Raw genomic sequence first — 25,318 nt, 5'->3', positions numbered from 1 at the left:
GCATTTATCCCGACAATCTCATGTGAAATCCCTCAAAATACTATAAGAGACACAAATACCAGTTTACATTTATCCCGACAATCTCATGTGAAATCCCTCAAAATGATATAAGAGACACAAATACCAGTTTGCATTTATCCCGACAATCTCATGTGAAATCCCTCAAAATACTATAAGAGACACAAATACCAGTTTACATTTATCCCGACAATCTCATGTGAAATCCCTCAAAATGATATAAGAGACACAAATACCAGTTTACATTTATCCCGACAATCTCATGTTTAATCCCTAAAAATGATATAAGAGACACAAAAACCAGTTTACACTTATCCCTACAGTCTCATGTCAAATCCCTCTAAGTGATAAATGAGAAAAAACAACTATTTACATTTATCCCTACAATCTCATCTAAAAACCCTTAAAATCATTCTATGAGAAACAAAAACCAGTTGATATTATTCCTACAGCCTCATTTGAAACCGTTAAAAATGGCATATGAGAAACAAAAACCAGTCGACAAGTATCCTCACTGCCTCATTTGAAACCCTTCAAAATGGCATATGAGAAACAAAAACAGTTGACATTTATCCTTACTGCCTCATTTAAAATCCTTCTAAATGATATATGAAAAACCAAAACCAGTTGACATGTATTTCTTTAATGTCATGTGAAACCACTTAAACTGAAATATGAGAAACCAAAACCAGTTGACATTTATGTCAATAATCTCATGTGAAACCCCTTAAAATGAAGTATGAGGAAAAAGTACCAAATGACATATATCCATACAGCCTCAAGTGAAACATACAGTTTTTTTTTTTACTTCATGATATTCTTCATTAGTCTGTGATGAGATTTCCTTTTTAATTTTCTTGCTTTCTTCCATTCTCCATCTACAGAAAACAGAAAATTTGAAAATGATATTTATAACCGTCATTGTTAAGATTTACTGTTTGTGTATATTTTTGTGTATACTTTTATATTAAAGCTGAATGTTTGAAAAGAGAAGTGCAACTACAAATCAGAAGTCAGAGAAACATTGACAACACCTTGGTAAAAAAAAAAATATTAAGAAAAACACCGAACAGAAAACTATGGATCGAGCAATTCGAACTATTTCAAAAACCTAGGATGATCTTAAATGCTCATCATACAATAGCAGATTGGTGAAGGTCTCTTGTTCAACACGAAAAACTGTCCAAAAACCGTTGACCATTGGTACCTATAAATACTGTTACCCATAAACATGTTAAACAAAACGTTAAAATAATAAACAAATACATGGCTTCTTTATCCGATACTTTAAATTATAATTAAAATCGATTTTTGTTTGTAATTTAAAATTATTCTTTTTACAAAGTATCACATTTTCAAAAACTTCAAAAACTTTACAGAAGTAAAAAGAAGAACACTATGATTAGTTTTCATTGTTTGTGCGTTTTGAATGTCCAATCGGTATGTTCCGCCTTTTTATATTTCTCTTTTCTCTTTTACATACAAAAATAACCTGAATTGCCAAAACTAGAATAGTCTTAAAAGTTCCTATGTTTTTTAATGGCATCGAAAATGACAATTTGTTTAGAACCTTTCAAAATACAACAGATATTGATTTGGCTTGCGTTTTTTCACAAAAAAAAAGTACTTTTTTGAAAGCATTATTTTCCTTTTTTTTTTTTTTTTTTACTTTTTTCTAATGCAAAGGGATCAAATGGGACACTAAAAACTTATTAGTTGATGAAAAAATAATAATGTTACGTGCAAAAAATACGAAAAAAGTGCAGATTATACAAATATTGTATATAAGTAATTCATTTGAAATTATATTTACCTATTTTTTTGTTTTTGGCTGCATCTTTTCACGATTCTGAAAAATAGAAATTGTAAGCATTATATGAAATTGAAAAAAAAAGACAAAAATAAGATATAATAAATATAATACACACACATATATATATATATTGCATTTTTATCCCGATTTATATTTTTAAAGTCGTATTGTAGCGACTTCAATAAAATATCCCTCAATTCAGTTGTTTTAAGGAATCCATACCCTGTTCCATCACTTGAAATGTGTTTGCTGCAAGGATCCGGATATTTGTTCACAATTAAAAATGCACTTCCATTTACGTTAGCAAAAAGGTAAGAAAACAAAGGTACATTGTCCTTTAAATGAACGTATTATTGATTAGAAAGAAAACAAATGTTGAATGACGGAAAGGATTGTCAAATATGTCCTTTTAATGGGTTACATATTTGTACAGCTATAACATGACTGGTAAAATATTACAATTAACAAATGCTTTGACTATTTACCCGTAAATGCCAAGCAATAGTGTAAATGCCAATCAATAATTAAAAGTACAACTGTCATCAGAAACGGTTTTCAAAAATTATAATATTACTTACTGTGACATTTTCCCAAGGAACATAGTTTTTTTTTCTTATCACAACCAACACAACCATTTCCACCACCAGAAGGAGCAGGATTGTCACATCGTCTAGTTCTTATTCCTATGCCATTACCACAGGTAACAGAACATCTCACAGACGACCAGAGGCCCCAATGTCCATCAACTATGATACAAAAGAATAAAGAATATTGTTAAAAAATATACATGGCTTATATTCAGTATTGCAAGGTGATGGTGATTTAAACATTTGTTTTCTAAAGTACGTTGTGCTTTATTTGTATTAGGCTCAAAGACATATCTGCTTCCTTTTTCATTAGCTGTGTATACTTCAATCTTGTATATGTTGTAATTAAGAAACACAAAACGTTTCAGAATACAATTTTATCCATTATTGAATCTTGGTTTAGAAATTATATTGAAATTAAGATTCCAAAGCCCTCAGGCAGAGTGGTCCATAATTATCTATTCATCTTTGGTCTTAGTGTTTTATCGTTCTGTTTTTAATTATCGATTCATCTTTGGTCTTAGTGTTTTATCGTTCTTAATGAAAATGACATCAGAAGCAACAATTCAAGCATCTATTCCAAATTCAAAACAAAAGCATTGCAACTATTTTTTTTAATGTTCGTTTGAATTTTAAAATAACAAACAGACCGTTCAAATGGAAATAAATGTACGCTCAAAACACAACCCTTGTTTTGTTTCTTTCTGACTTTAATAGTATGTAGGAGATTATATTTTCAAGACGTACATGTACATTAATAAAAAAATCAAACAAATTTCAATTTGGATATACGAAGTAAGTATCAAGAATGCTAGTTGGTATTCACATTTATATTAAGGAATTTTATCAACCATTCAATACAATGTATGACACGTCAACTTTATAAAATTATTTGTATACGTCTATTACGTAATACACCTCTTCATATATCATCTGTTAATATTGTTAAAAAGTTGACAGTGCTGCTTTCAATATCGTAGCAACTAGTATAGCCGTTATGTCTTAGATATCTATCTATGTCGACCGATAAGCTACGTAGCTAGCCTATCAAAATGACGTGATGGATTATATCCTTTCTGACGCCTTTTTGGATTTTCTAGAAACATACATTTTTGGGTCTATCTAGATCTATTAAGCCGATAGGCTATCTGCACGTTCGATAGTAGCCCAACGTAACACCTACTATATTGAACGCAATCCAGATATAATATGTAGTGGAGTGTTACGTAGTTTACCTATACAAATATTTTTATAAAATTTAATTTTAATACTTCCTAATGGATTTAACTTAAGCTGCATCTGGCAATACGTTTTGGAAACCTGGGTCCTCAATGTTCTTTAACTTCGTACTTTATGTGGCCTTTTAATTTGTAATGCGGGCGTCACAGGTGAAATTTGGTAAAACAAAACACACTTTTGGCGTTTACAAGTATTAGCTTGGTATCTGTGATGAGTTTACTCAATACTTCTTCATACAATATTCTACATTAAGCCGAATATATATTTGCTGGGTGTCACTTGTATATATACTACATGTACTATCAAATATGCGTGTTTGGCCGTTTACAATGAGGATGATTTAAAGAAGTACGGTCTCACTAAAAAATACTCTCTACTACTGCTGCCTCTTTTGCTGCCGTGCCATTTATTGACCAGGTTTAAGTAGTAGTGATACCATCAACACATGTCTACTGGAAATATGTATTGATAAATTCTTCACTGTTGGATGGATTGGTGTTTAATGTATAGTTGTGAATGTACTTTAAATATACATTCTACTCTGCTATGTGGTTGACAAATCCTTATTGAATTGATGAATGATGATCTTTTACATTTGGTTGTAATTATTTCAGGCATTTCACATGTTAATGTACTTTGAATATGAACCTTGACTATGAATTTGGAAGACATTTTATCCTACAGAAATGACTCAGCCGCGCACACACGCTTGAAGACACCTCTGACAGCAGAGAAGCAGCAAATACAAAGTTCGTGATTTGATCCGGTCGAGATCTTATTAATCACCTTCTGCACCACAGGTGAACATGCTAACTATAGACCACCGAAGCGGTTGAAAGATATTTAAAGAAACAGTCAATAGTTTTACAAATACACATTTATGTTGCATAATTACTATACAACTAGACAACAAATTCGTCTTCTTCATGTAATGATTAATAGTGACAAATGTTTCTATAACGATAGAAAAAGTCTTCTGAACATTTTTAATTTCTTTAAGCCTTGCTTTTTTCATCCCTAAGAACTTCTAAGTTCTCTTATCACACTGTTTTGCGTGTTTCAGTTTGGTAAGTCGAATAAGAAAATCAAGCACTAGAGTTCCAAAATAGCCGCTAAGTAAAATAACTCAAACTCAAAATACGTGGTATTGAAATCTGCACACACCATGACCAAGAAGAAAAACGACGAAAAGGAATCCAAAAATTTACACAACACTATACAGAAAAATAAATATAAGCAACAAGAGACCCACTCAAAACAGTAATTAATTTAAGGTGCCCCAGAAGTATCTGTACATAAACAGGCGTATAAGTTAGTAATGTTCCCGCGCAAACTATAATTCATATAAAGGATAACACTATGAATATGAGGGTGAGATTTAAATATACACAATTGAAAAAAAATACTCGCATCAACCACCATGCTATCATCTTCAAATTGGTATCTCATCAAGTTTTAATTTAGAATAGGCCCAAATGCATATTAACCGAACTACATTGCGACCATTACCATGAATGTGTGATTTTGATTTGAAGAACGTTCATATAAATGAGTGTCAAGTTTAAGAAATTATAAAAAAAAAACAGTATTGGTTAAAACCACACCAAATAATGTAAATATAAATGGAAATTTTCTTTATAAACAAATGTTTTAATTGTGTTCAGTTTTGTTTGATTTTGTTTAGTTTAGTGTTAGTAAAATATTATTTTTACTTTTGTTTCTATGAATGTTGGCCAACTGACAATCCGATTATCCTAAGTCTTTACAATGGTCTTTTTAAACTTAAAAACAATTTTCAAGATGTACAAAGAAATGTCTTTATACGAAATATATTTCTATGTTGATTTTCGATAATATGTAAAAAGTAAAATAACAAAAATACCGAACCTTAAGGAAAATTCAAAACGGAAAGTCCCTTAACAAATGGCAAAATCAAAAGCTCAAAGACATCAAACAAATGGAAAACAACTGTCATATTCCTGCTTTTTATAGCAAGCTAAACCTCTCACTTGTATGACAGTCGCATAAAATTCGATTATATTGACAACAATGCGTGAGGAAAATTAACAGACATAATAGGTTAAAATGTCAAAATTGGGGTACAGTAACTATTTAAAGATGTCATGTGGTGTTTCGTTGAAAGTTCAACTTAATTCTGGCTCTATTTTACTTGATTAATACCATAAATCTGACGATAACTCTTTTTCACTGTAAAACTACAAATCTAACATGTTTAAGACAAGGATTGCGAATTCTAAATATATTTTTTTTAATTCTTTACAGTTTAAGAAATATTCACCTGAACAATCTCCTAGATTACAAACTGACGATTCGTTGTCGACACCTTGACAAATTTTTCCGCCGTCAGAAGGTGAGGGGTTGTTGCAAGTTCTATTTCGATATATCGTGCCATTACCGCATGTCATGGAACACGATGTTGTTGTCCATGACCCCCACTGACCATCAACTTAGGAAATGAAAATATATAAAATAAGATGTATTTGTAAAACCTTGCAATATATTTCGTATCAATGAGAAAATTTTCTTCAAACATCGATTTGTTTTAATCTATAATATGATTCATATTATTCGACTGGCTTTCAAAATTATAGTTGCACCTCCAGTTTTCCTAAGTATAACAATAACAAAAACACAGAACTCCAAGAAAAATCCATAACGGTAAGTCCGTAATAAGATGGCAAAATCAAATGCTCAAACACATCAAACGAATGGATAAAAACTGTCATATTCTCGGGTGAGTCATTTGTCTATTTAAGAAATGGTGGATCAAAACCTGGTTAAATAGCTAGCCAAAATCTCACTTGTATGACAGTCGCAAGAAATTTTATATACATTGGATTTGTTATTACAGTTTATGCATGTGTACATGAATACATCAAATGTGTTTTCCTTCTGTTAAGAGTATGGTTTCTAGTTCATATAAACCAATTTGAGATTGTAAGATTATTTTTTCATTACCTAACCATGCTGTTGTCAGTCATATGTCACTTGTGATTTATAATAACTTATATAATACGGTTTCTGTTTTAAATCTTGTAAAGTGTGTTATTCTTATGTGTGTTTCTTATCAGAATAAATTATACTGAACTCAAAGTCAATTTATAAGATACTATTGAATTACCTACCTGGAATTGTACAGTTTGATATATCAAACTCTTCAATGTTTGTGACTATACCAAAATCTGTGCAGTCTCCAGAAAGTGGAGCGTTTGTTTGAATGGCTGCCCATTCAAAGAGATCAGTCATTTTGCAACATAACAATTGGTTTCGACGCAAAAATCTGAAAAGTAATATTGAATTACACTGAAATACGATGTGTCAGTGTTTCATATATAGAGCAACATGTTTTTGCGATCTTGGATCTTTACATACAAGCAAAATTATCATATTTGTATGTTAGCTGATTGTGTCCTATTCCCAAGTCTAACATGTAAAGGAGGATAATGCACAGCAACTGAACCAGGATTTTTGAATAAGGGATAAAAATTCCACAAAACGGATTACAAACCTCCGAGAGAAATGTGGCGGAAAAAATTGTGAAATATTTCATGCTAGAAACAAAAGACTATTAAACAAGAACAAATTGATAAAAATTGGATTTTTTGGCGACAAATAACACAATTGAAATTCGCTAAATTACTGTCGCCTAAATTCATACTTCCGTTTTTGTTTTCCTCTTCTTTTTTTAATGAAGCTCATAAAAAATTACACGCATGTTAACAGAATATGACCCTAACTCGTTTTCTCCAATCTGAAAGTATCTTTGAGTAGTTTCCATTTAAATGATACCTTTCTCTATCCAATGCCATGACTTAAAAATGACGAGACTAACACTCTTACATTTGTATTATTTTCTTAAGTTCATTCTATGTCGTATTTAATAATGATCATTATACTATTAAAAGTCAATAATATAATACGTACAAAACCTCTATATGTGTCATTGCCATAAAAATATTGGCTGAAACGGTTGTAAAAGCATTATCTGTTAAATCTCTGAAATAAAAAAGATCAAAAATTAAAAATTAACCAGCAATATCAATCCATTAATATTTTCCAAAACAGTCGTGTTAGGTTGATGTTAGCAGTATTGGCTCGAAGCGTAGCCGAAGGCCAATCAGCTGATCGAGCCCCAATACGACTGTACGAGGACACACTACAGGATTAATACGAAAACACTTATTTTATGACACCTTTATTAACCATTGACGTAAGATAACCCCCAAAAGCTGACTAAAGAAAACATGCAACTATAGGAAGACTCATACGGGATTAATATGAACTATTTGGGTTAAATGAGTATATTGAAACCCATGCAATATATGATGTCAACCCAACAATTTTAAAACTTATAATTTCCATCGTTTTTATTATAATAATAACATTTACATTAGTTGCAATGATACACGATTAACAGACCCATTTGCTGCTACAGTCGAAATCGGGTTAAACCTCAAGCATCTAAAAAGACTATTACAGTTTTATTTAACGTTAAGAAAATTATAAAATGATTTCAGGAAGTACAACACTTGATTCTTGATTTTCATTCCAAAGGGTGCGCACTGGGAATCATTTCTGCGTATGTCAGTTTATTTTAGACTTATGAGTTTTAATTGTTCCTTTTGTATCTTTCGCCTCTCTTTTACGAACAATCTCTTAAAATATTCTGCATATTCTTTTAAAAAGAAAAAGAAACTCTATTTTTCAACATTGATTTTTATGACAAATATCAAACTTACATTTTCCTGAGGTTTATGTTCTTTGAGAACAACCCGCCTGGTAAACTGCTTATAGTATTTGTACCCAAATATCTGACGACAAAAGTATCGATTAGTTGTGAAGAATGTAGGGTACAATATAAATTAGCTATTTATAAAATCGTGTTTGATCGTCAAGACTCCATTCCTTTAGTTTTATTATTTAAAGAAAAAAACAAACTTTCTCAGCCTTAATGTCTAATATTCATTTCAAAGAAAGGTTGACTGCAGAAGTTGGATTGAAGTTGGATTAAGCTCGAACTGATTGTACGTGAAGAAAATATTCTGTTTCGATAAAGCTTCTAGTGTTGTTTTTTTAGATCGATGGTAGAAGTGAATTGTCCCATCCGGGTCACGTGAATAGTAATCGCTGGTTACATAGTAACAATATTCACGGTATCAATTTTCTAACAGATGCGCATTTCCACATTTATTGTCAATTTATTAACAAACGATGGAAAAATATACGAAAGTCGAAAACCTAATACAGACTTTCTAGAGATGATAAAACCATAAAGGATCAAAAGTAAAGTCAAACCCGAACAAGGAATGAGAGCTTTGCATGAAGAGATATAAAGGTACTTATACTAAACCTTTTAGTAGCAAATTTAAATACAACAATATCCATATTTTCATTTTAGTATTAATGTTTTGGCTACTGGGATGGTGATACCTATAGGGATTAACTAGCGAATTATTAATGTACGTCATGGTCAACCGCACCACACATCATCACTGCAATAACCATCCTCGGGATGAGGATGTTAAATTACGTGCAAATCATGATGTCGACCAAAGAGTACAATAAGTTATAATTTCGGTCGTTCTCTATCGTGACATGATTTGTGGAGAATGTATGGTACAATATAAATGAGCTATTTTTAAAATTGTATTTGTCCATCAAGACACCGTTCCTTTTGTTTTAGTATTTGAAAAAAAAAAATTCAGCCTTAATGTCTTATATTTCTTCCAAAGAAAGGTGGACTGCAGATATTTGCTTGGTGTTAGATTGAGATCAGACTGATTGTAATTTCAGAAAATAATCTGCTCCGGCATAGCTATTTTCACGTCAGTACATAAGTACTTGTTACTTAGTTGATGATGGTCCACAGCACCATATTTCGAGGCAACATCAATAAACATTCTCGGCATGAGAATATTGAAACCAATGCAATAAATGATGTCAACCCAACAATTTAGAAACTTGTAATTTCTATCGTATTTTATTATAATAATAAGATTGACATTAGTTGCAATGACACACGATTATCAGACCCATTTGCTGGTACAGTCGAAATCGGGTTAAACCTTAAGCATCTAAAAAGACTATTACAGTTTTATTTAACGTTAAGAAAGGTATTAAATGATTTCAGGAAGTACAACACTTGATTCTTGATTTTCATTCCAAAGGGTTCGCACTAGGAATCATTTCTGCGTATGTCAGTTTATTTTAGACTTATGAGTTTTCATTGCCCCTTTTGTATCTTTCGCCTCTCTTTTACGAACAATCTCTTAAAATATTCTGAATATTCTTTTAAAAAGAAAAAGAAACTCTTTTTTTAACATTGATTTTTATGACAAATATCAAACTTACATTGTCGTGAGGTTTATGTTCTTTGAGAACAACCCGCCTGGTAAACTGCTTATAGTATTTGCACCCAAATCTCTGAAGACAAAAGTATCAATTAGTTGTGAAGAATGTAGGGTACAATATAACTTAGCTATTTATAAAATCGTGTTTGATCGTCAAGACTCCATTCCTTTAGTTTTATTATTTAAAGATAAAAACAAACTTTCTCAGCCTAATGTCTGATATTCATTTCAATGAAAGGTTGACTGCAGACGTTGGATTGAAGTTGGATTAAGCTCGAACTGATTGTACTTGAAGAAAATATTCTGTTTCGACAAAGCTTCTAGCGTTGTTTTTTTAGATCGATCATGGTAGAAGTGAATTGTCCCATCCGGGTCACGTGAATAGTAATCGCTGGTTACATAGTAACAATATTCACGGTATCAATTTTCTAACAGATGCGCATTTCCACATTTATTGTCAATTTATTAACAAACGATGGAAAATATACGAAAGTCGAAAACCTAATACAGACTTTCTAGAGATGATAAAACCACAAAGGATCAAAAGTAAAGTGGTACTCGGACAAGGAATGAGAGCTATGCATGAAGAGATATAAAGGTACTTATACTAAACCTTTTAGTAGCAATTTTAAATAGAACAATATCCATTTTGTCATTTTAGTATCAATGTTTTGGCTACTGGGATGGTGATACCTATAGGGATTAACTAGCGAATTATTAATGTACGTCATGGTCAACCGCACCACACATCATCACTGCAATAACCATCCTTGGAATGATGATGGTAAATTACGTGCAAATCATTATGTCGACCCAGGAGTTCAATAAGTTATAATTTCGGTCGTTCTCTATCGTGACATGATTTGTGGAGAATGCATGGTAGAATATAACTGAGCTATTTTTAAAATTGTATTTGTCCATCAAGACACCGTTCCTTTTGTTTTAGTATTTGAAAAAAAAACTTTCAGCCTTAATGTCTTATATTTCTTTCAAAGAAAGGTTGACTGCAGATATTTGCTTGGTGTTAGATTGAGATCAAACTGATTGTAATTTCAGAAAATAATCTGCTCCGGCATAGCTATTTTCACGTCAGTACATAAGTACTTGTTACTGGGTTGATGATGGTCCACAGCACCAAATTTCGAGGCAACATCAATAAACATCCTCGGCATGAGAATATTGAAACCAATGCAATAAATGATGTCAACCCAACAATTTAGAAACTTGTAATTTCTATCGTATTTTATTATAATAATAAGATTAACATTTACATTAGTTGCAATGACACACGATTAACAGACCCATTTGCTGCTACAGTCGAAATCGGGTTAAACCTCAAGCATCTAAAAAGACGATTACAGTTTTATTTAACGTTAAGAAAAGTATTAAATGATTTCAGGAAGTACAACATTTGATTCTTGATTTTTATTCCAAAGGGTTCGCACTAGGAATCATTTCTGCGTATGTCAGTTTATTTTAGACTTATGAGTTTTCATTGTCCCTTTTGTATCTTTCGCCTCTCCTTTACGAACAATCTCTTAAAATATTCTGAATATTCTTTTAAAAAGAAAAAGAAACTCTTTTTTTAACATTGATTTTTATGACAAATATCAAACTTACATTGTCCTGAGGTTTATGTTCTTTGAGAACAACCCGCCTGGTAAACTGCTTATAGTATTTGTATCCAAACTTCTGAAGACAAAAAGATCGATTATTTGTGAAGGGTACAATATAAATTAGCTATCTATCAAATCGTGTTTGATCGTCAAGACTCCATTCCTTTAGTTTTATTATTTAAAAGAAAAAAAAAAGACTTTCTCAGCCTTCATGTCTAATATTTATTTCAAAGAAAGGTTGACTGCAGACGTTGGATTGAAGTTGGATTAAGCTCGCACTGATTGTACTTAAAGAAAATATTCTGTTTCGACAAAGCTTCTAGTGTTGTTTTTTTTTTTAGATCGATCATGGTAGAAGTGAATTGTCACATCCGGGTCACGTGAATAGTAATCGCTGGTTACATAGTAACAAAATTCACGGTATCAATTTTCTATCAGATGGTGATACCTATAGGGATTAACTAGCGAATTATTAATGTACGTCATGGCCAACCGCACCACACATCATCACTGCAATAACCATCCTCGGGATGATGATGTTAAATTCCGTGCAAATCATTATGTCGACCAAAGAGTTCAATAAGTTATAATTTCGGTCGTTCTCTATCGTGACATAATTTGTGGAGAATGTATGGTACAATATAAATGAGCTATTTTTAAAATTGTGTTTGTCCATCAAGACTCCGTTCCTTTTGTTTTAGCATTTGAAAAAAAAAATGTCTTATATTTCTTTCAAAGAAAAGTTGACTGCAGATATTTGTTTGGTATTACATTGTAGCTTGAGCTCAGACTGATTGTTATTTCAGAAAATACTCTGCTCCGGCATAGCTTCTAGTGTATATTATTTGATCGATGGATGAAGGGAAATGTCTCATCCGGGACACGCTAATATGAGCGTAGGTTACACAGTAACAATATTCACGTGATCAATTTTATACCACCAGATACACATTTCGACATTAATTTAGTAACACTCAAGCAAAATTATACAAAGGTTGAAAACCTTATACAGACTTTCAAGAGATGATAAAACCACAAAAAACCAAATGTAAAGTGAAACCTGGACAAGGAATGAGAGCATTGCATGAAGAGATAGATAAGGTACAATAATTGTCAAACTTTTAAGTAGCTAATTAAAAAAAACAATTATCTAATGTCGACCCTAGAGTTCGATTCTAAATAGTTTATCTCGGTTTTTTTATCGTACCAATAAGACTTACAGAAATTCCAATAACACAAGATCCTCAAACGCATTTACTGGTATGATTGAAATCCTGTTGTTCCCTAAGCTTCTAAAAATAATTTAACTGATTAATCTTTAGTAAAATGAAGTATCACATAGTTAATGCGAGGGTAACACTAGCAGATTAGATTCTTGAATTTCATCCGAAAGGTCCGCAACAAAAATCCTTTTTGCGTTTGTCGGTTTTGCCTTTTTTGATATAAACACACATTATATTAAGTGAGATCGTGTGTGAAATGTTGAAAGACTGGTTATCTCTTAGAACGTTAATCTGAACTTCAACTTCTGAATATTATTTAAAAAAGAAAAAGCATCTATGTTTTAACCAGTATACTGATGATAAATATCTTTCAAACTTACACTCTCTTCAGGTTTGTGTTGTTAGAGAACAATCCGTCTGGTAAACTGCTTATACTATTACTATACAATTGTCTGAAGAACAAAAATATTGATTAACTACGAGGAAATTTGGGTACAATATAAATGAGATATTTAAAAAACTATTTGTCAATCATAACTGAGATCCTTTACTTTTATTCATTTGAGAAAATAATTTTCAGCAATGAAGTCATATATTTGAGTCAAAGAAAGATTGCTTGCAGACGATTGATTAACGCTAGATTGAGTCTGGACTTGTATCTCATTACGTGTTAATTTGATCGACGAAAGAATATAATTTTCCCCGACATGAAACGTGAATAGTAAGCGTTTGTTACATAGTAATATTATCAACGGTACCAGTCTCATTGCACCAGATGATCCTTTCGCCATTACTTATCTCTTAAGTGATACTCGAGGTAAATATATTCAAAAGTCGACATCCTAATATAGCCGATATGGAGCAGATGAGAAAACAACAACTGTCAATTATCAAGTGGAACTCAGACAAACAATAAGAGCTTTGCATGAAGTGTATATATAAATTAAAATTATTACGAAATTTCAAAATATCATAGCAAATTCCAAAAACCAATATCCATATTTCCATGTCAGTACCAAAGTTCTAGTTACTGGGCTTGCTGATATCCATAGGGAATAAATTGCATTTTACGTCTTGTGTTAGTCATGAGCACCAAACTTCCAAAGCATCACAAACATAATCATCCTTTGGATAATGATGTTAAAAGCCATGCAATTCATGAAGTTAATCTAAGATTTGGATAAGTTATAATTCTTATCGTTATTCATTACAACAATAACACTTACAGAATTTCCAATGACACAAGATCCTCAAACGTGTTTGCAGCTATGATTGAAATCCTGTTGTTCCCTAAGATTCTAAAAATAATTTTACTGATTAATCTTTAGTAAAATGAAGTATCACATAATTAATGCGAGGGTAACACTAGCAGATTAGATTCTTGAATTTCATCCGAAATGTCCGCAACAAAAATCATTTTTGCGTTTGTCGGTTTTGCCTTTTTTGATATAAACACACATTATATTAAGTGAGATCGTGTGTGAAATGTTGAAAGACTGGTTATCTCTTAGAACGTTAATCTGAACTTCAACTTCTGAATATTATTTAAAAAAGAAAAAGCATCTGTGTTTTAACCTGTATACTGATGATAAATATCTTTCAAACTTACACTCTCTTCAGGTTTGTGTTGTTAGAGAACAATCCGTCTGGTAAACTGCTTATACTATTACTCATTTACTATTCAATTTTTCGAAGAACAAAAATATTGATTAACTACGAGGAAATTTGGGTACAATATAAATGAGATATTTAAAAAAACTATTTGTCAATCATAACTCAGATCCTTTACTTTTATTCATATGAGAAAATAATTTTCAGCAATGAAGTCATATATTCGTGTCAAAGAAACATTTCTTGAAGACGATTGCTTAACGCGAGATTGAGTTTGGAATTGTATCTCCTTACGTATCAATTTTATCGACGAAAAGAGAGAATTTTCCCCGACATGAAACGTGAATAGTAAGCGTTTGTTACATACTAATATTATCAACGGTACCAGTCTCATTGCACTAGATAATCCTTTCGACATTACTTATCTCTTAAGTGATACTCGAGACAAATATATTCGAAAGTCGACATCCTTATATAGCCTTGGAAGAGATGATAAAACAACAACAGTCAATTATCAAGTGGAATTCAGATAAATAATTAGAGCTTTGCATAAAGTGTATATATAAATTAAAATTATTCCGAAATTTCAAGATATTATAGCAAATTCCAAAAACCAATATCCGTATTTTCATGTCAGTTCCAAAGTTCTAGTTACAGGGCTTTCTGGTCTCCACAGGGACTAAATGGAGTTTTACTTACCCTTCCGGAGCACCTGAGATCACCCCTAGTTTTTGGTGGGGTTCGTGTTGTTTATTCTTTAGTTTTCTATGTTGTGTCGTGTGTACTATTGTTTTTCTGTTTGTCTTTTTCATTTTTAGCCATGGAGTTGTCAGTTTGTTTTAGATTTATGAGTTTGACTGTCCCTTTGGTATCTTTCGTCCCTCTTTTACTTGTGTTAGTCATGGGCACCAAACTTTCAAAGCATCATAAAAAATAATTATACTTCGGATGAGGATGTTAAAAGCCATGCAATTCATGAAGTTAATCCAAGATTTGGATAATTTATAATTCTTATCGTTATTCATTACACCAATAAAACTTAAAGAAATTTCAATGACACAAGATCCTCAAACGTTTTTGCAGCTATGGTTGATATCATGTTGCTCTGTAAGTTTCTAAAAAGAACTTTACTGATTAATATTTATTAACGCTAAGGCGTAGGGTAAAATATTCCAATATAAATGCCCAAACCATGGTTAAAAGAAAACAAATCTACGGCTGCCAGTTAAAAGAAAACAAATCTACGGCTGCCATGAATTATTTCTTTATCAAACTAACACTGTCCTCAGGTTTATGTGTTTTGAGAACACTCCATCTGGCAAACTGCTAATATTTCTTTGAAAGAAAGGTTGACTGCCAATACTTGCTTGTCGTTTATAAACCTCAGACTGATTTTAATTTCAGAAAATACACTACTCTGGTATAGCTTCTGGTGTATTTTAGATCGATGACAGAAGGGAAATGTTCCCTCCTAGACACGCGAATATAAGTGTTGGTTACACATTAACAATATCAAAGTTATCAATTTTATATCCAAAGACGCGAGAGCTTTACAGGAAATGATAGATAAGGTACAATAATTGCCAAACTTTTAAGAAGCTAATTTAAAAAGAACAATATCCACATTTGCATGCTAGTGTCAATGTTTTGGCTGCTTGGATGGAGATTCAAACATGGATTGATTAGCGAATATTAATGTCATTTATGGTCAACGGTACCAAACTTTGAAAACATCACTGCAATTATCATCATTGGGATGAGGATGTTAGATAACGCACAATTCTAATGTCGACCCTAGAGTTCGATTATTTTAAATAGTTTATCTCGTTCTTTATCGTAACAATAAGACTTACAGAGATTCCAATAACACAAGATCCTCAAACGCATTTACTGGTATGATTGAAATCATGTTGTTCCGTAAGTTTCTAAAAAGAATATTACTGATTAATCTTTAGTAAAAAAATAGGATAGCATGATTATGTACAGGCAGTACATTACTAGATTCTTGAATTTCATTCAAAACGTTTGCATCAAGAAACATTTCTGTGTATGTCAATTATAAACTTTTGGGGATAAAGAGATTGTGTGTTAAATGTGCAAAGGTTCGGTAGCTCTTAGTACGTTAATAAAAAACCTATCCGAATTTTTATTTTTGAAAAATACTATATATTGTTAAAAAGAAAAAGAAAATCTGTTTTAACCTAATGATAAATATTTATTCTAACATGAAAACCTAGTATCGTCAAACAGTAACATCACAATATGTTAACCTTTAGTGCAAACGCAGTAATACACAAAAGCGGCTGTTCCGCGTTACGACCAACTTATTACTGCTTCAATTTTTGACATCAAAACCCCAGTTTACATAGGCCAAGATTCGGATACAATATATATGTATCTCTTATGTACAGCAAAAAAAAAACAAATGAGTAAGTTTCATTTAATTTTTCAGGGTAAAATTTCATAAAACAAAAATTCCGCGAAGTGATGTTATTTTCTTGGCATGGCAACTAAACAAGGTGACGTCACAAGTATCTTTCCGTAAACAAAAAATCAAATGTAACTACCGGGGCTTTTAAAGCTTCTTATAAGCTTCAGAACGAATAAAATTACATTGGAAGAAAATATATAAGTGAAAAATACGGTTAAAAAATATCATTGAATTATATGATATTACTAATATTATCAAAATTGGGTTAAACGAAACAGCCAACACAGTATGTTAAGGGCTTTAACGGTTCACAAAATACTACATTTCTTCTATTAGAATCGAAACAATTAATGGCAGCTAACGCATAGGGTAAAATATTCGAATATAAATGCCCAACCCATGGTTAAATGAAAATAAATCTATGGCTGCCATGAATTATTTCTTTATCAAACTTACATTGTCCACAGGTTTATGTTCTTTGAGAACAACCCGCCTGGTAAACTGCTTAAAAGATTTGAACCCAAATTTCTGAAGACAAAAGTATCGATTATTTGTGAAGAACGTAGGGTACAATATAAATTAACTATTTATAAAATCGTGTTTGATCGTCAAGACTCCATTCCTTTAGTTTTATTATTTAAAGAAAAAAACAAACTTTCTCAGCCTTAATGTCTAATATTTATTTCAAAGAAAGGTTGACTGTAGACGTTGGATTGAAGTTGGATTAAGCTCGCACTGATTGTACTTAAAGAAAATATTCTGTTTCGACAAAGCTTCTAGTGTTGTTGTGTTTTTAGATCGATGGTAGAAGTGAATTGTCCCATCCGGGTCACGTGAATAGTCATCGCTGGTTACATAGTAACAATATTCACGGTATCAATTTTCTAACAGATGGTGATACCTATAGGGATTAACTAGCGAATTATTAATGTACGTCATGGCCAACCGCACCACACATCATCACTGCAATAACCATCCTCGGGATGAGGATGTTAAATTCCGTGCAAATCATTATGTCGACACAAGAGTTCAATAAGTTATAATTTCGGTCGTTCTCTATCGTGACATGATTTGTGGAGAATGTATGGTACAATATAAATGAACTATTTTTAAAATTGTGTTTGTCCATCAAGACTCCGTTCCGTTTGTTTTAGCATTTAAAAAAAAATTCAGCCTTAATGTCTTATATTTCTTTCAAAGAAAGGTGGACTGCAGATATTTGCTTGGTGTTAGATTGAGCTAGGACTGATTGTAATTTCAAAAAATACTCTGCTCCGGCATAGCTTCTAGTGTATATTATTTGATCGAAGGATGAAAGGAAATGTCTCAACCGGGACACGCTAATATGAGCGTAGGTTACACAGTAACAATATTCACGTGATCAATTTTAAACCACCAGATACACATTTCGACATTAATTAAGTAAAACTCAAGCAAAATTATATGAAGGTTGAAAACCTTATACAGACTTTCAAAAGATGATAAAACCACAAAAACCAAATGTAAAGTGAAACCCGGACAAGGAATGGGAGCATTGCATGAAGAGATAGATAAGGTACAATAATTGTCAAACTTTTAAGTAGCTAATTAAAAAAAAACAATTATCTAATGTCGACCCTAGAGTTCGATTATTCTAAATAGTTTATCTCGTTTTTTATCGTAACAATAAGACTTACAGAGATTCTAATAACACAAGATCCTCAAACGCATTTGCTGGTATGATTGAAATGCTGTTTCTCCTTAAGTTTCTAAAAATCATTTAACTGATTAATCTTTAGTAAAATGAAGTATCACATAATTAATGCGAGGGTAACACTAGCAGATTAGATTCTTGAATTTTATCTGAAAGGTCCGCAACAGGAATCATTTTTGCGTTTGTCGGTTTTGCCTTTTTTGACGTAAACACACATTATATTAAGTGAGATCGTGTGTGAAATGTTAAAAGACTGGTTATCTCTTAGAACGTTAATCTGAACTTTAACTTCTGAATATTATTCAAAAAAGAAAAAGCATCTTTGTTTTAACCTGTATACTGATGATAAATATCTTTCAAACTTACACTCTCTTCAGGTTTGTGGTTTTAGAGAACAATCCGTCTGTTAAACTGCTTATACTTTTACTCATTTACTATTCAATTTTTCGAAAAACAAAAATATTGATTAACTAAGAGGAAATTTGGGTACAATATAAATGAGATATTTGAAAAACTATTTGTCAATCATAACTAAGATCCTTTACTTTTATTCATATGAGAAAATAATTTTCAGCAATGAAGTCATATATTCGCGTCAAGGAAAATTGCTTGAAGACGATTGCTTAACGCTAGATTGAGTTTGGAATTGTATCTCCTTACGTATCAATTTGATCGACGAAAAGAGAGAATTTTCCCCGACATGAAACGTGAATAGTATGCATTTGTTACATTATATACGGTACCAGTCTCATTGCACTAGATAATCCTTTCGACATTACTTATCTCTTTAGTGATACTCGAGACAAATATATTCGAAAGTCGTCATCCTTATATAGCCTTGGAAGAGATGATAAAACAACAACAGTAAATTATCAAGTGGAATTCAGATAAATAATTAGAGCTTTGCATACAATTCTAAAGTGTATATATAAATTAAAATTATTCCGAAATTTCAAAATATTATAGCAAATTCCAAAAACCAATATCCGTATTTTCATGTCAGTTCCAAAGTTCTAGTTACAGGGCTTGCTGATATCCACAGGGACTAAATGGAGTTTTACTTGTGTTAGTCATGGACACAAAACTTTCAAAGCATCATAAAAAATAATCATTCTTTGGATGAGGATGTTAAAAGCCATGCAATTCATGAAGTTAATCCAAGATTTGGATAATTTATAATTCTTATCGTTATTCATTACACCAATAAAACTTACAGAAATTTCAATGACACAACATCCTCAAATGTTTTTGCAGCTATGGTTGATATCCTGTTTCTCTCTAAGTTTCTAAAAAGAACTTTACTGATTAATATTTAGCCAAAAAAATCGGATAGTATGATTATGTACAGGCAGTACATTACTAGATTATTGAATTTCATTCAAAACTTTTGCATTAAGAATCATTTTTGTGTATGTAAATTATAAATGTTTTGGGATGAAGAGATTGTGTGTTAAATGTGTAAAGGTTCGGTAGCTCTTACTACGTTAATAAAAAAAAACCTATCCGAAAATTTGTTTTTGAAAAATACTAAATATTGTTAAAAAGAAAAAGAAAATCAGTTTTAACCTGTATACTGTTGATAAATATTTATTCTAACATGAAAACCTATTGTCGTTAACCAGTAACATCACAATATGTCAACCTTTCGCGCAAACGCAGTAATACACAAAAACGGCTGTTCCGCGTTACGACCAACTTATTTCTGCTGCCAGATATTCTCAATTTTTGACATCAAAACCCCAAGTTTACGTAGGCCAAGATTCGGATACAATATATGTATCTCTTATGTACAGCAAAATAAACAAAGGAGTAAGTTTCATTTTAATTTTTAGGGTAAAATTTCAAGAAACAAAAATTCCGCAAATGATGATATTTTCTTGGCATGGCAACGAAACAAGGTGACGTCACAAGTATCTTTCCGTAAACATAAAATCAAATGTAACTTCCGGGCGTTTTAAAGCTTCTTATTATCTTCAGAACGAATAAAATTACATTAAAAGAAAATATATAAGTGAAAAATGCGATTAAAACAAATATCATTGAATTATATTATATTACAAATATTATCAAAATTGGGTTAAACGAAACAGCCAACGGCTTTCACGGTTCACAAAATACTAAATTTGTCCTATAAATCGAAACAATTCATGGCAGCTAACGCTTAGCGTAAAATATTCGAATATAAATGGCCAACCCATGGTTAAATGAAAACAAATCTACGACTGCCATGAATTATTTCTTTATCAAACTTACACTGTCCTCAGGTTTATGTTCTTTGAGAACACTCCATCTGGTAAACTGCTGATACTATTTGCATTCAAATTTCTAAAGAAAAAAAATCAATTATTTGAGTAGTAAGCTGGATACAATATAAATTAGCTATTTCTAAAACCATGTTTGTGAATCAAGAATGCATTCCTTTTGTTTATTATTAAAAGAAAAATAAATGTCAGCCTTAATGTCTAATATTTCTTTGAAAGAAAGGTTGACTGCCAATATTTGCTTGTCGTTTATTAAGCTCAGACTGATTGTAATTTCAGAAAATACACTGCTCTGGTATAGCTTCTGGTGTATTTTTGATCGATGACAGAAGGGAAATGTCCCCTCCTAGACACGCGAATATAAGTGTTGGTTACACATTTACAATATCCAAGTTATCAATTTTATATCCAAAGACGCGTATTTCGACATTGACTGTCAATTTTGTACCACTCAGGAAAATATTTACGAAAATCGAAAAGCTAATACATCATTGTACATTATACAGACTTTCAAGTAATGATAAAACCACAAAGAATCAAAAGTTATGTATAACCCGGACAAGACATGAGAACTTTACAGGAAATGATAGATAAGGTACAATAATTGCCAAACTTTTAAGAAGCTAATTTAAAAAGAACAATATCCACATTTGCATGCTAGTGTCAATGTTTTGGCTGCTTGGATGGAGATTCAAACATGGATTAATTAGCGAATTATTAATGTAATTTATGGTCAACGGTACCAAACTTTGACAACATCACTGCAATTATCATCATTGGGATGAGGATATTAGATAACGCACAATTCTAATGTCGACCCTAGAGTTCGATTATTTTAAATAGTTTATCTCGTTCTTTATCGTAACAATAAGACTTACAGAGATTCCAATAACACAAGATCCTCAAACGCATTTACTGGTATGATTGAAATCCTGTTGTTCTGTAAGTTTCTAAAAACAATATTACTGATTAATCTTTAGTAAATAATAGGATAGCATGATTATGTACAGGCAGTACATTACTAGATTCTTGAATTTCATTCAAAACGTTTGCATCAAGAAACATTTCTGTGTATGTCAATTATAAACTTTTGGGGATAAAGAGATTGTGTGTTAAATGTGTAAAGGTTCGGTAGCTCTTAGTACGTAAAAAAAAAACTATCCGAAAATTTATTTTTGAAAAATACTAGATATTGTTCAGAAGAAAAAGAAACTCTGTTTTAACCTGTATACTGTTGATAAATATTTATTCTAACATGAAAACCTATTATTGTCAACCAGTAACATCACAATATGTCAACCTTTAGCGCAAACGCAGTAAAACACAAAGGCGGCTGTTCCGCGTTACGACCAACTTATTACAATATATGTATCTCTTATGTACAGCAAAATAAACAAAGGAGTAAGTTTCATTTAATTTTTCAGGGTAAAATTTCATAAAACAAAAATTCCTCGAAGTGATGTTATTTTCTTGGCATGGCAACGAAACAAGGTGACGTCACAAGTATCTTTCCGTAAACAAAAAATCAAATATAACTACCGGGGCTTTTAAAGCTTCTTATAAGCTTCAGAACGAATAAAATTACATTAAAAGAAAATATATAAGTGAAAAATACGATTAAAAAATATCATTGAATTATATGATATTACTAATATTATCAAAATTGGGTTAAACGAAACAGCCCACACAGTATGTTTAGGGCTTTAACGGTTCACAAAATACTACATTTGTCCTATTAGAATCGAAACAATTCATGGCAGCTAACGCTTAGGGTAAAATATTCGAATATAAATGCCCAACCCATGGTTAAATGAAAACAAATCTATAGCTGCCATGAATTATTTCTTTATCAAACTTACACTGTCCTCAGGTTTATGTTCTTTGAGAACACTCCATCTGGTAAACTGCTGATAGTATTTCCATACAAATTTCTAAAGAAAAAAAAAATTATTTGAAAAGTAAGCTGGATACAATATAAATTAGCTATTTCTAAAACCATGTTTGTGAATCGAGAATGCATTCCTTTTGTTTATTATTAAAAGAAAAACAAATGTCAGCCTTAATGTCTTATATTTCTTTGAAAGAAAGGTTGACTGCCAACATTTGCTTGTCGTTTATTAAGCTCAGACTGATTGTAATTTCAGAAAATACACTGCTCTGGTATAGCTTCTGGTGTATTTTTGATCGATGACAGAAGGGAAATGTACCCTCCTAGACACCCGAATATAAGTGTTGTTTACACATTTACAATATCCAAGTTATCAATTTTATATCCAAAGACGTATTTCGACATTGGCTGTCAATTTTGTACCACTCAGGAAAATATTTACAAAAATCGAAAAGCTAATACATCATCGTACATTGTACAGACTTTCAAGTAATGATAAAACCACAAAAAATAAAAAGTTATGTATAACACGGACAAGACATGAGAGCTTTACAGGAAATGATAGATAAGGTACAATAATTGCCAAACTTTTAAGAAGCTAATCCTGTTGTTCCCTAAGTTTCTAAAAAGAATATTACTGATTAATCTTTAGTAAGATAAAGTACAACACAGGGAGTACAACACTGGCTTTTGAATTTCGTTCACAACATTCGCGACAAGACTTATTTTTGCGCACGTCGAGTGTGACATTATGTAGATAACGAGATTTTTAGTGAAATGGGTAAAAGCTCGTTAGTTAATAGTACGTTAATTGTGAAATCCGTTACAAAAATTCTTCTTGAAACGTACTTGAAGAGAAAACTCTCTTTTTTACCTTGATTCAAATGCCACATATCTTTCAATCTCGCACTGTCCTCATGTTTATGCTGTATGCAAATAATCCGTCTGGTAAACTGCTTCTTTGTCTAGCGTATGAAGCAAAGAGCAGCTAATACGAATGTTATAGTCGTTGGTATGACACGGACGGACGGGGATGATAACGCAAGACATCATACAGCCGTGGCGAACACGCTACTACGAGACCACTGGGTCGGTGATATCAAAATGAGAAATAAAAGTTTTAATAAGGAATAAAACAAATAGATAACACAAAAGAATTTCGTAAGCTTCGTTTGTAGTTAATAAAACCTACTTTGGACTCCATTTGATGAATGTGATATCAGTTTTCTGGGTTTCATTGGTAAGGGCAAACCACAAATTCAAATAATAAACAAGTTACATTTTTTATAGGATATGATTGAATGCGGTCTTATATCAACAATGCTATAATATTCATGAAAATAATATTTATAGATATAATATTATTCACGAACATGATTACTCACAGACATTAATGAATTCATAAAATTGAGAATGGAAATGGGGAATGTGCCAAAGAGACAACAACCCGACCATAGAAAAAAAAACAACAGCAGAAGGTCACCAACAGGTCTTCAATGTAGCGAGAAATTCCCGCACCCGGAGGCGTCCTTCAGCTGGCCCCTAAAGTATTCATCTAAACTTGATTGGTGAACATCCTCCATCGTCATCAACCTCGACTTAAAAATAAAACTTGAAACGCCACGTTCAGGAACATTAGTCATTTATCCAAAATAAATCCATCACAATTAAACATGAATTTAAATAGACAACTGACTATCAGATTATTCAAATTAACTAAAAGATCAAAAGAAGCTAGTGTTAAATATCATACTTACAACTCTGTTGTATTTATAGGTACACCTTCAGGTATTGCTGTTAAACCTTTGAAGCTACAATCGACTTTTGTTCCTGTGCAATCACATCTGGATATTTGGAATCCAATACATGGTACAGAATACGCGTGTTCTAGTAAGCTGACGATTACAATAACTGCTACTGTTAATATCATGATTCTAACTTTCTTCTCTTTATATCTAGAAACGAGGGTAAACGATGTTAAATTGCATAATAGCGTTAGAAAAACATTAGTTCTATGATATGCTAGATACATGTGACAGTAGTTTACATTTGTTTAAATATCGTAATTCTATTACGAATAGACGAATTAAGTTATAAAAACCCTGAGTGGATCGAATGCTCTCCAAAGGCAGTCAGACCGGATGCGTCTACAGGGTAATTGTCTCCCGCTATGCAAATAAAAAAGATCTGTGTTATGATTGCAAATGAGACAACTCTCAACAAGAGACTATATGACACAAACATTAACAACTATAAGTCACTGTACGGTCTTCAACAATGACCAAAGCCCAAACCGCATAGTCATCTATAAAAGGCCACGAAATGACAATTGTCGAGAGTCCAAATGACACAAAAATTTACAAATATAAGTCACCGTGCGACCTTCAACAATAAGCAAGGCCCTAACCGCATATTCAACTATGTTGCCCACGAAATGACAAATGTAAAACAATTCAAACAAGAAAAAACGGCCTTATTTATGTACAAAAAAAATACATACATACAGAATTTGACTGGGTTAAACATGTAAGCACGTTTCCAACCCTCCCTCTGACCTCGGACAGTGG

At 31.9% G+C, this 25,318-nt stretch overlaps 1 long non-coding RNA gene across 1 annotated transcript; it reads right to left on the bottom strand.

Moving 5' to 3' along the window:
* Positions 1-741: 741 nt before the first annotated feature.
* LOC139499619 (uncharacterized) lies at positions 742-6,115 on the bottom strand. The gene is made up of 4 exons (XR_011658229.1): positions 5,957-6,115; positions 2,410-2,577; positions 1,832-1,867; positions 742-896 (listed from the first exon to the last, which is right to left on the bottom strand). It is a non-coding gene; the product is annotated as an uncharacterized lncRNA (long non-coding RNA).
* Positions 6,116-25,318: the final 19,203 nt, after the last annotated feature.

Source organism: Mytilus edulis, chromosome 12, assembly GCF_963676685.1.
Source record: "Mytilus edulis chromosome 12, xbMytEdul2.2, whole genome shotgun sequence".
NCBI classification, from domain to species: domain Eukaryota; kingdom Metazoa; phylum Mollusca; class Bivalvia; order Mytilida; family Mytilidae; genus Mytilus; species Mytilus edulis.
Note: the sequence above shows the minus strand (reverse complement) of the source record. Positions and strands in the feature narration are given on the sequence as shown.